The sequence below is a fragment of the Mauremys mutica genome, chromosome 1, assembly GCF_020497125.1.
Source record: "Mauremys mutica isolate MM-2020 ecotype Southern chromosome 1, ASM2049712v1, whole genome shotgun sequence".
Classification (NCBI taxonomy): domain Eukaryota; kingdom Metazoa; phylum Chordata; order Testudines; family Geoemydidae; genus Mauremys; species Mauremys mutica.
In genome coordinates, this window is record NC_059072.1 from 87,035,477 (window position 1) to 87,047,402 (window position 11,926).

An 11,926-nucleotide genomic window follows, 5' to 3' on the forward strand; every position below is an offset into this window, starting at 1 on the left:
ATATACCTCTCTTTGTCCTTCTCACAACTGCACAGCAGAACAAAAAGGAAAAGACAGAGAATTAAAAATGGAATTTATGTTTTTATCATTCTCTAAGTGTTTATTTCTAATATAGTATTGCTGATTCAAAGCTATAAAAATGCACCCCACCTATGACTTGTCTAGAATGTCTGTAACTTTCTTTCAAAATTCCAAATTTACAATTACAGTTAGACACCTCAGGCTAGACTCACTGTGACACAGGGCCAGAAGGGGTTAAGCACCTTGCAGGCTAAATGACTCAAATTCAACCTTTAAAGACATGTTAGAGAAGTATATAGATGGTAATTAGGGCTATTTCTTATCAATAGTTAATATAGCCTTGTTAAATAGACTAGACTTTGAAAAGCAAAGCTGTATTGTTAGAGAATTAAAGGAAATACTAATTGTATGTGTTTATTTATATCTTATTAGATGTTAACCATGTAAACAGATGGTTCCTGTTTGTTACTATATCTGTTAATTCAAAGATAAAAAGGAAATATTAACATTTAGATAAAACTTGAGTGTAATAATTTCATTGTCTATACTTCTCTTTGAAGTATGTAGTAAACTGTATATAAATTGCTTAATGAATAATTACTTTATACTAATGAATGCAACTAATTACTGGTGATGCTTAGGAAATAGGTTACTTCAAAAGCCTATTGTTCACCCAAGGACTGCGTGCTGTCAAGAGACTGTGAAAATCTCTATAAAAACACTTGGGATTTGATCCTTTTAATCTTAGATCTGCTTAAGCTTAGTCAGGGGAAATTTGAGTCACAAGACTGTGGTCTCCAGTTACACCCTGGACCGCCCTGATATTTAATATTTGGACATTGGACTATAACCTATGGACTAATTCTGAAAGAACTCTATGCAACTCTGAAGTCTACCATCTCAACTATGAAACTGATCTAAGAATTATATTCAAGTCTGAATGAATAATGATCTTTTAACCAATACTCTCTCTCGCTCTTTTTTAAAATAAATCTTGGTTTGGTTAATAAGAATTGGCTGTAAGCATGTATTTGGGTAAGATCTGAAATATTCATTGACCTGGGAGGTAATGTGTCCAATATTTTGGAACTGGGAGAACTTTTTTATATGAGTGAACAAGATTGTCAGTAATCTTCATCATATTTGACTTGGCTATCTGGGAGGAAGTCCATAGACTGGGTTGCTTTAAGGGCACTGTGTAACCAGTAAAGTATTGTAGAAGCTGTTTTGTTGCAAATTTAAGTATTAGAATAACCACTAGTTTTGGGGATCAGCTGACCCATTCTTTGCAGTTTACCCTAATTGAGCAATCTCAGTGTGGCCCCCTAGGACTCCAGTCACACTGACAAATAAACTGAGGCACCTAGAAAATCACTGGGCTCCACAATGACTAGATTTGGCATCGAGGATCCCTATACAATGAATGGGGAAAGATAGGTCCCTCAGAATGGGAGTCACAGAAACCAGCACGCTAGGCGGTACCCAACCTAAGCTAGTCAAAGGGAGATGCCAAGGTGCTGGAGCATGTCCTTAGCCCCAGCCATCTCAGAGTTCAGCACCTAAGGCCACGTCTATACTATAAACTTTGGTCAATGCAAGTTATGTCTGCGTACAGATGCTGAAGTTTGTATATCTCTTGTGCTTGTGAATACTTTGCTGCGTGCATTGGCTCAGTGTGTACTCACCAGGAGTGCTTGTGTCAATGCAAAGTGCAGTATAGATATCCCAAGGTGCCACGCATTGCCATCTGGCACAATGCCTTTTGGGAACTTTTTGCAATGTGGTGTTTAATAGAAATGACTTGCTCAGGGATCTCTGGGAGCTAGAATCAAATTCCCAGCATGCAACTTTCTCCATTCCATAATGCTATCCATATCCTTCAATTTTTGTGCTTTTTCTTTAAATCCCACTAATCCTTGCAGCATTTTTTGGTATCGGGCATCTCTGACAGAAGCATGGAGGCCGCAGATCTCTTCACTATTCTCATGAATGTAGCAAATATGGAACGCATGATTCTCCTGTATTTGCAGATTTTCAGGAAGTACTGCAACAGTGTGGGATATGGCAATTTGTTTGAAGACAGTTTGCTGCAGGACAGAGAGAGAAACAATTCAAGGTCGTTGATGGCATTCGTGGCACAGCTGCAGATGGTGGAGTCCCACTTCTGGGCCTGAGAAATGAGTAGTGACTGGTGGGATCGCATCATAATGCAGGTTTGGGACAACAAGCAGTGGCTGCCAGACTTTCAGATGCAAAAGGCCAAATTCCTGGATCTGTGTGCCAAACTCGCCCCAGCCTTCCAGTGCAGGGACAACAGAATGAGAGCTATATTGACAGTGTACAAGGAAGTGGCAATCACATTCTGGATCCGTTGAAAATCATTTTGAAGTTGTAAAATCCAAAATGGGGGCCATTGGCATACAATGACAGGCTGCACAGGATTGTGTCTCTTGGCAATGTGAAGGATACAGTGGATGGATTTGTAGCAGTGGGGTTCCCAAATTGCAGCGGGGCAGTAGATGGCACGCATATGTCTATTTTGGTATGAGTCCACCTCACCGCAGAGTACATCAGCAGAAAGGGCTACTTCTCTGTGGTTGTGTAAACCTTGGTAGATCACCGGGAACACTTCACTGATATCAATATAATCTGAGATTATCATTAGAATATTGAAAAGCCAATAGCGGTTCTGGGGGATTTGGCCTACCACTTGCTCAGTGCTCCCCCAGCTCATGAAGCCATACTGTGGCCAACTCAACAGCACCAAAGGAAGATTCAATTACCAGCTCAATAGGTGCAAAATGACGGCTGTTCTATGGGTGTGGAGCTTTGGGTGCTGCTAGGAACTGTGTAGTACTTGCTGAACACTTGTAAGTATGAATAGGTGTTTTCCTGAAGCTATGAATTATGTCGTGCTGTAAGGATAAGGCCTTTTCCTGTAGCCATATTGTAAGGCCTAAGGCCTTTTTCTGCAGCCATATTAAAAGAGCAGCAGCCATTAGCTAAGAAGCAGGAAGTCACATCCTCACATTCCATCTAAATTACATTAAACCAGTGGTGAGCTGGAGCTGGTTCCCACCGGTTTGCGAGAACCGGTTGTTAAATTTAGAAACCCTTTTAGAACCGGTTGTAAAGGGCTTTTAAATTTAACAAAAGCTCCAGAAGCTCCCTGCCCTGCCCTGCCCTGCCCCCGGTCCCAGCTCACCTGGCTCCAGCTCTGCCTCTGCCTCCTCCTCTGAAGGCTCCCCCTCCAGGCTTCCCGCCAATCAGCTGTTAGTGCGGGAAGCCTGGGAGGGCTGAGAAGGAAGCAGCAGCTTCCTGCAGGTGAGCTGGGGTGGGGGGCACGAGGAGGGCTCTAGGCGCCACGCCTCTCCGGCCCTGGCCCCGGCGCTGGCCGGCGCGGCTCCAGGCCAGCCCCCGGCCCTGACCCTGACTCCGGCGGGGCGGCGCGACTGCGGGCCGGCCCCCAGCCCCGACTCCGGCCAGGTGGTGCAGCTCCGGGCTGGCCCCCGGCCCCAACCCCAACTCCGGCTGAGTGGCGCGGCTCCGGGCCGGCCCCCGGCCCCGACTCCGGCCGGACGGCTCCAGCCCGGCCCCCGCCCCAACCCCAACTCCTGCAGAGCGGCGCGGCCCCGACTCCAGCCCCCGGCCCCGACCGGACGGCGCAGCTCCAGGCCGGCCCCTGGCCCCGACTCTGGCCGGCCTGGCAGCATGGCTCCGGGCCGGCCCCCGGCCCCCGACTCTGGCCTGGCCAGTGGCTCCGGGCTGGTGCCCAACTCCGGCCCCCAGCTCTGGGCTGGCCCCCGGTCCCGACTGCAGGCCGGCCCCCGATTTCGGGCTGGCCAGCGGCTCTGGCTCGGCCCCCAACTCTGGCCTGGCGCCCACAGCTCCCAGCCCCGACTCTGGGTGGCGCGGCCCCCATCTCCAGGCAGTGCGGTAAGGGGGGCAGGGAACAGAGAGGGGGTGTTGGATAGAGGGCGGGGGGTGGATTAGGGTCGGGACTCCCAGCGGTCAGAGGGCAGGGAAATTGAATGGGGGCAATGGTCCTGGGGGGGGGGCAGTCAGGAAGGACCAGGGGTTGGATGGGGGGTGGAAGGCAGTTAGGGGCAAGGGGGACAGAGAGAAGGGGTGGTTGAATGGGGCAGGGATCCCGGGGGGCCATCAGGAATAAGAGGAGGAGTTGGATGGGGCGGCAGGGGGCAGTTAGGGGACAGGGAAGGGGAGTGGATGGGGTGGGGGTCCTGGGGGTGGGGTGTCAAGGAACGTGGGAGGTTGGATGGGGCAGGAGTCCCGGGAGTCGGGGGGGGCACGACCCCCTCGTGGGGTGAGGAGGAGGGAACCGGTTGTTAATATTTTGGCAGCTCATCACTGCATTAAACCAATGTAATATCAGGCTGCTAAGAAGGCAGTCCTGTTCTAATACCACCCACTATCACCAGATAAAGACACAGAACTTAAGATGGTTAAAGAACACTTAGTTTGATAGCTTTCTGTCTGGCAAAAAAAATCACTTATCACAGTTATGGTTGTGAAATCCTCATTCCTTTATTGTTTTATCTTTCTGGTCCCCACTTTCCTATTGTTTGTCTGTATGATCTCTGTCTGGTTCTTTGATTGTTTCTGTCCAATCCTAACATATCGTAACAAAATTTTATAGCTAGTCAGACCCCACCACCTTAATTGATTTACACCTAGCAAAATTAACTATGTAACAGACAAAAAAAACACTTATCACAGTTGTGATTGTGAAATCCTCATTTCTGTATTGTTTTATCTTTGTTAAGGTATATAAACTGGGGTCCAAAAGAAAGTTCTTTGGGTAAAGTGAGGTGCCTTTCACCTGGAGGATAAAAGGGACCTCCCTATGTATATAAACAAAGTCATCTGCATGCCCCGCCCATCCACCTAGCCCAACAAGGGAATGAAAAACAGATAACTCTACCAATCCACACAAGCGGTCCATTTCCTAGACACTACTGTGCTAATAAACGATGGTCACATAAATACCACCCTATACCGGAAACCCACTGACCGCTATACTTACTTACATGCCTCCAGCTTCCATCCCGGACACACCACACGATCCATTGTCTACAGCCAAGCTCTAAGATACAACCGTATTTGCTCCAATCCCTCAGACAGAGATAAACACCTACAAGATCTCTATCAAGCATTCTTAAACCTACAATACCCACCTGCTGAAGTGAAAAAACAGATTGACAGAGCCAGAAGAGTACCCAGAAGCCACCTACTACAGGACAGGCCTAAAAAAGAAAATAACAGAACACCACTAGCCATCACCTACAGCCCCCAACTAAAACCTCTCCAGCGCATCATCAAAGATTTACAACCTATCCTTAAAGATGATCCCTCACTCTCACAGATCTTGGGAGACAGGCCAGTCCTTGCTTATAGACAGCCTCCCAACCTGAAGCAAATACTCACCAGCAACCGCACACCATACAACATAAACACTAACCCAGGAACCTATCCTTGCAATAAAGCCCGATGCCAGCTCTGTCCACATATCCATTCAAGTGACACCATCACAGGACCTAATCACATCAGACAGACCATCAGGGGCTCGTACACCTGCACATCTACCAACGTGATATATGCCATCATGTGCCAGCAATGCCCCTCTGCCATGTACATTGGCCAAACCGGACAGTCTCTACGCAAAAGAATAAATGGACACAAATCTGACATCAGGAATCATAACATTCAAAAACCAGTGGGAGAACACTTCAACCTTCCTAACCACTCAGTGACAGACTTGAAGGTGGCAATTTTGCAACAAAAAAACTTCAAAAACAGACTCCAAAGAGAGACTGCTGAACTTGAATTAATATGCAAACTAGATACCATTAACTGTGGTCTAAATAAAGACTGGGAATGGTTGGGTCATTACACCAATTGAATCTATTTCCCTATGTTAAGTTCTCCTCACACCTTCTATGGGCCATCTTAATTATCACTTCAAAAAGTTTTTTTTTCCTCCTGCTAATGATAGCTCATCTCAATTGATTAGACTCTGCCTGTTGGTATGCATACTTCCACCTTTTCATGTTCTCTGTATGTATAAATATCTCCTGTCTGTGTGTTCCATTCTACGCATCCGAAGAAGTGAGCTTTAGCTCACGAAAGCTCATGCTACAATAAATTTGTTAGTCTTTAAGGTGCCACAAGTACTCCTGTTTTTTTTGCGGATACAGACTAACACGGCTGCTACTCTGAAACTCTACCTCTGTTTGTTGTACTTCTCTCTCTTCTCATAAAACAATGAAAAGTCAGTACCTGTGTCTTGTTAACTTGGGGCTGGGCTGGGCTCCATCTTTAAATGTAAGCATTGTAAAGAAAACTGCATGCACACCCTTATCTAAGGCTCCTTCCCTTTCATCAGGCTCCTCCATGCTTGGCTGGTGGGACTGGCTAGACCAGGGGTCAGCAACCTTTCAGAAGTGGTGTGCCGAGTCTTCATTTATTCACTCTAAGGTTTCTCATGCCGGTAATACATTTATTATTGTTTATTATTATTTTAACTAGAAGGCCTCTCTCTATAAGTCTATAAACTATTGTTGTATGTAAAGTAAACAAGTTTTTTAAAATGTTTAAGCTTCATTTAAAATTAAATTAAACTGCAGATCTTATCAGTTTTGTGCAGTGGTTCTTAACCTGGGGTGCACGCACCCCCTGGGGCAGGGCTGATGCAAGGATATTTTGCGCCCTAGGTGAAACTTCCACCTTGCGCCCCGCCCCTTGCACATCAGTTCATTGAGGGACAAATCCCAATGAGCCTTTATAGACCCCAGGGGCCAGCCGTGCCCAGGGGCTGCTCCCCAGACCAGGTTCCCCTCTCCCCACCCCCTGAACTCCCCTAGAGGGTGCATAGCCCCCCGTGAGCCCTCCCCATCCACCCCACCCAGGTGGCCCCCGCCCCGAGTCCACCCACTGGCTTTGCCGGGCTTGGGCCGCTGCAGCAGCTCGGCAGGGAGGAGCCACCTTCCGGAGACACTGGAGAGCCAGAGCGTCCTGCTTGCAGCAGCAGCTAGCCCCAGCCATGGAGGAGCCAGCGCGATGCAGGGGGCAGCAGCCCTGCAAAGGCACCGGCACCGCCGCTAGCGGGGAGCAGCTGTGTCTCCCCGCCCAGGCTACAGCCCGGTGCCCCCCTGGGGGCTCCTGCAGGCTGCAGTAGATATATGTGGGCCAGCCCCCATGCGCCCCCCGGCTTCCCCCTCACCTAGGGTTACCATATTTCAACAGTCAAAAAGGAGGGGAGAGCCCTGCCCTAGCCCCACCCCATCCACTCCCTCCCACTTCCCACCCCGCTAGGGAGCGGAGTTCACAATTGTGAGCACATTGGTCACTTTTGGACATTGTGGGACAGGTGCTGGAGGACTTTTAGGGTCAAAACAGGTCATATTGTCTATGCTTGCACTGCCTTCACCTCAGTGTCAATCATGGCTCCATGCCATTCAGGGAGTTGGTTTTACTGGGTGGCCATAACAGGGCACTTACATTGACTGGAGACAAATTTGAGCATAGGCACACTCACAAATAGATCAATGCAAAGCAACTTATGTTGACCTAACTGTGTAGGGCAGACCAGGCCTAAGTCCAGGCTCCAGGAAAGTGTCTTCTCTTGAGCTCTTGGTGTTAGGTGCCTATGCTGTTTTCGAAGTGAAGTCTGGAAGAAGGTAGACCACCACCCTTGTAACTCTTAGTCCAGTGGTTAGGACACTCACCTGGAGTGTGGAAGACCCCCAGTTCATGTTCCCCCTCCACCTCAGGGGGAGAAGGGATGTGTCACATGTGAGTGCTCTAACCACTGGCCTATAGGATATTCTGATGGGGGGCTCCCTCTATCTCTTCTGTGGAAGCTGTTCCACTGTGAATAAATAATTTAAAAAGTCACTGGCCCAGAGAGAGCGTGAGAAACTGCAAGCAGGAGAATGACTCTGTAGCCTGGTGATTAGAGCACTCACATAGGAGACCCACAATCTAGTTCCCTTGCTCCAATGGCTTTGTAGTTGTTAATTTTTAGTAGAACAGCTTCAACAGAAAAGACTGAGGAAGCCCCACATGAGACTATCTTATAGCCCAATGGTTAGAGCACTCACCTGAGGGGTGACAGAACACTGTTCAAATCCCTTCTCCCAAGTGGGGACTTCAGCTGGGTGTCTCCCTCATCCCAGATGAATGCTCTAAACACTGTTGAGGTAGGTCCTCCTCTTCCCTCCCCGTTTTGTGCAAGTTCATGTCTGGGACCGATCTGGTAGACAAGCTCTGAGCATGCTTATCGGATTGGGCCCTGCAGATGAGTTAGAGGGCAAAACCCCATCTTCCCTTGGTTCATGCATCGCTCTGGGGCTTGGGCATCTGGACACCTACAGTGGGCCTGCAGTGCACATGTACAGGGGAATAACCATAGGTGCCTAACTTTTTTGCTGCAAAACTTTGGGTGCTGAGCAAGTTTAGGCACATACAGGGTTCAGTGGCAGCTAAGTTGGGGTTTTATGAATCTCAGTGGGGCCTGATTTAGGCTAACTGGGCTGGTGCTAACAATCTAAAAATAGCTGCATAGACGGTGCTTTGATGTTGTGACTCTGGCTGGAGATTGAGCTCGAGCTCTGAAGCACATCTCCCCTCCCTAGATTTCAGAGCCCAAGGTGCAACTTGAAAGCACTGTATAAGCAGCTATTTTTAGAGCACTAGCAGAAGTCTCATTAGCCTGTCTGTTGACCCCAGCTGGTAGGCTAGCTCCCACTCAGTAAAATGTGCTGCATAGACATACCATCTTGTGCTAGAAGGAGTTAATATTGCAGATCTGACTGCACCCAGAAACAGTGCTGACTGTTGTGCCACTTCTGTTATCGTTATCATACTAATTCCCTCTGTTGAAACCACTTTCCTTTTTGTGCTCCTGGCTCCTACCTGCACCATAACATGGCATCACACTCAGTGGTTTTCTTGGGGTTACCACTTTTAGAAATATGAATTCAAGACAAGAAACTGTAATTATTAGTTTCACATACATAAGCATATTGAACACAAAATGTATATATATAATATATTTTGCTTCAATCTAAAATTGTCATCCTTTTGCAAGCTGCAACTCACCTAAAATTATTTACACCAGTGGCTCTCAAACTTTTTTACTGGTGACCCCTTTCACATAGCAAGCCTCTGAGTGCGACCCCTCCTTATAAAAACACTTTTTAACATATTTAACACCATTTTAAATGCTGGAGGCAAAGCAGGGTTTGGGATGGATGTTGACAGCTCGCAACCCCCCCCATGTAATAACCTTATGACCCCCTGAGGGGTCCCAACCCCCAGTTTGAGAACCACTGATTTACACTGTGTGCCAAGGATTGAATTACTGCACAGTATTTACCCCTTTGATGCTATCTTAATTTTGCTGCTCTGGGCTAAATGTTAACCAAGTTGAAGGATTGTTCTATAGCAGCAGAGGCCAAAGAAAACAACTGTACACATCCAGCCCTGATAAAGTAAAGCCTGTGTAATGCTGGCAGACCAGGTGCCAAATCATGTCAAGGCCCCTAGGCCTCAGCTGAACACTGAAAATACATAACTGGAACCTGTGTGTTAGTATTGTTAAAATAAGTATTAGAATTACACAAATTTGCTTAGTGTTTAGACTTTATGGAATACTTGTCAATTGCTGCATGTATTTATCTCACTTATATCATCTGTATCCGATGTTATTAGGTAATAATGTTTGTTCCATGACTGTTGCTGTCCATAACAGCAAATCACCAGCCAGAAGAGAAGCATTATAAAATATGAAATACTAGTTTGCCACAGGAGGCATTATCTCTTATTCAACAAAAAAAGATCCATCACCGGCAGATGAACCATTGTGGAACATGAGGACAAAAGACTTTGCTGATTGCTTCCCCAACCCCTGCCCCATTTCCCCCACCACCCAATGAAGAGGTAAGGACAGAGCAACTGAAATCCTCCCAGCAACTGAGCTCGCAATGTGAAGCAGAAGAAGGGAAAGAATAAAAGGCCGTAACAAGCAGCAACTATCTTGTATGCTGCTTGAACTCTGAGGAGCCAGGATTAGTAAGCATAAGCAAAAGATCCCTAATGCTTGGCCTGGAATAGCCCTAAAGAACATATAGAGCTTGCTTATTAGGGAAGTGTCTATTACTTTTTGTGTTTATACATGTTTACCGACTTTAACTTTGTAAACAAATTCTCTTATTTTCTTTTCCTAGCTAATAAAGCTTTAGATAGGATTGGCTATAATCAACTACAAGCACTGTTTTTAGTGTGAGATCTCAGGTGCAGGTGACCTGGGGTAAGTGACTGATTCGTTGGGACTGGGAGTAACCTGAATATTGCTGTGATTTTTGGTGTAAGGGACCATCTGTCACAAAGACAAACTTACCTGGGTGGCAAAATAGATCAGAGTACCCAAGGGGAAACTATCCGTGACTCCATGTTAAGGCTGTTATAGTGCTTAAAGAATTTACACTTGATAATTTGTTGGTGAAGTCTAAGTATAGAACTCATAACCAATTTGGGGTCTGTGTCCTGTTGCTTAACAGCCTGCTCTGAGGTTGGAATCCATACTCTTGAGCCACTGCAGAACAGCTTGATAACCTGGATGGCTTTAAAGCCCAGATCCTCAAAGATATTTAGGCTCCTAACTTCCATTAAAATCAATGTTGTTTGCAATATTAGTGTAGCCTTGTTGGTCCCAGGACACTAGAACAAGGTGGGTGAAATAATATATTTTACTGGACCAACTTCTGGTCCAATAAAATATATTACCTCACGCACCTTGTCTCTCTGTTGAAATCAAGAGGGAAGACAGAGGGATCAATCTTGACCCCATTGTATGTAATAAATGGCAAAATTCTCACTGACTTTAATAGCAGATGGACCAAAAAGAGAAGTGTCTCAAAAAACAGCAATAGTAAGGTTTCCACTCAAGTGAAAGAAAACCTATAAGGGACTTTAAAGTTGAGTATGTTCATTTAAAAAAAAAAACAACACACCTCAGAAAGTCAAGACTGATGTTTCCTGGTTCTTCTGGATAATTTTTTGTTGTCAAAGGATAAGTATATTATGAGCAATCAGATCGTAATTGAAAGCATATAGATATTGAATCCTTCCCCCCCCCATGAGTTACTTCAGAATATGAATTAAATAGGTATTTAAAATTTTGCTTCATATTTATTGTTAACAATCTGACTCAAAGTTCCTTTCTCTTTTGACTGCTCTTATCCTTGTCTCTTGGAGTGCTACTGACATTGACATATCACTAGCCAAAATATGCCAGGATAAACAAGACTTGAATTTCTCTTGTAAAAAAAACAAACAAACAAAAAAAACCCAAGCAAGGGGGGGCCGGGAATTAACAGAAACCTTTCAATCATTCTTTTTTTCCATTAAGAAAAGAGAAGCAATAATAGCAGAAACTCACTTTACCCTCTACAGCTCTCCTTTAAAGCTATTCTAGTTTGTAAGTTTAACTACATATTTCTTACCTTGTAGTTAGTGATAACAGTAGTTTCATTTAAGATATTAAATTCTATCACCTGTCCTGTATCTAAACTGCTGCAGAAGCATTTTTTTTAAATCTTATGTTCAGAATTTCTCAAGTGCCTGCTACCTTACTCACCCTGACCCTTGGCTGAGTGACTCTAGTACCTTTGATGCTATACCACAGAGCAGCGATTCTCAATTGTTTTCTCCTTAATGCAACGGATGCGGTTACTTGGTTGGGTTTCCCTAGGCTGTTTTGTGGCTGAACCAATAATTTCCTCTTCGCGGCTGCGGAGAGGGATTTGCCTCTCCCCACCTGAGCACGCCGGAAGCGTAGCACAGAGATTTCACCACAGACCCGTTTCTATCAGGGACCCCCAGG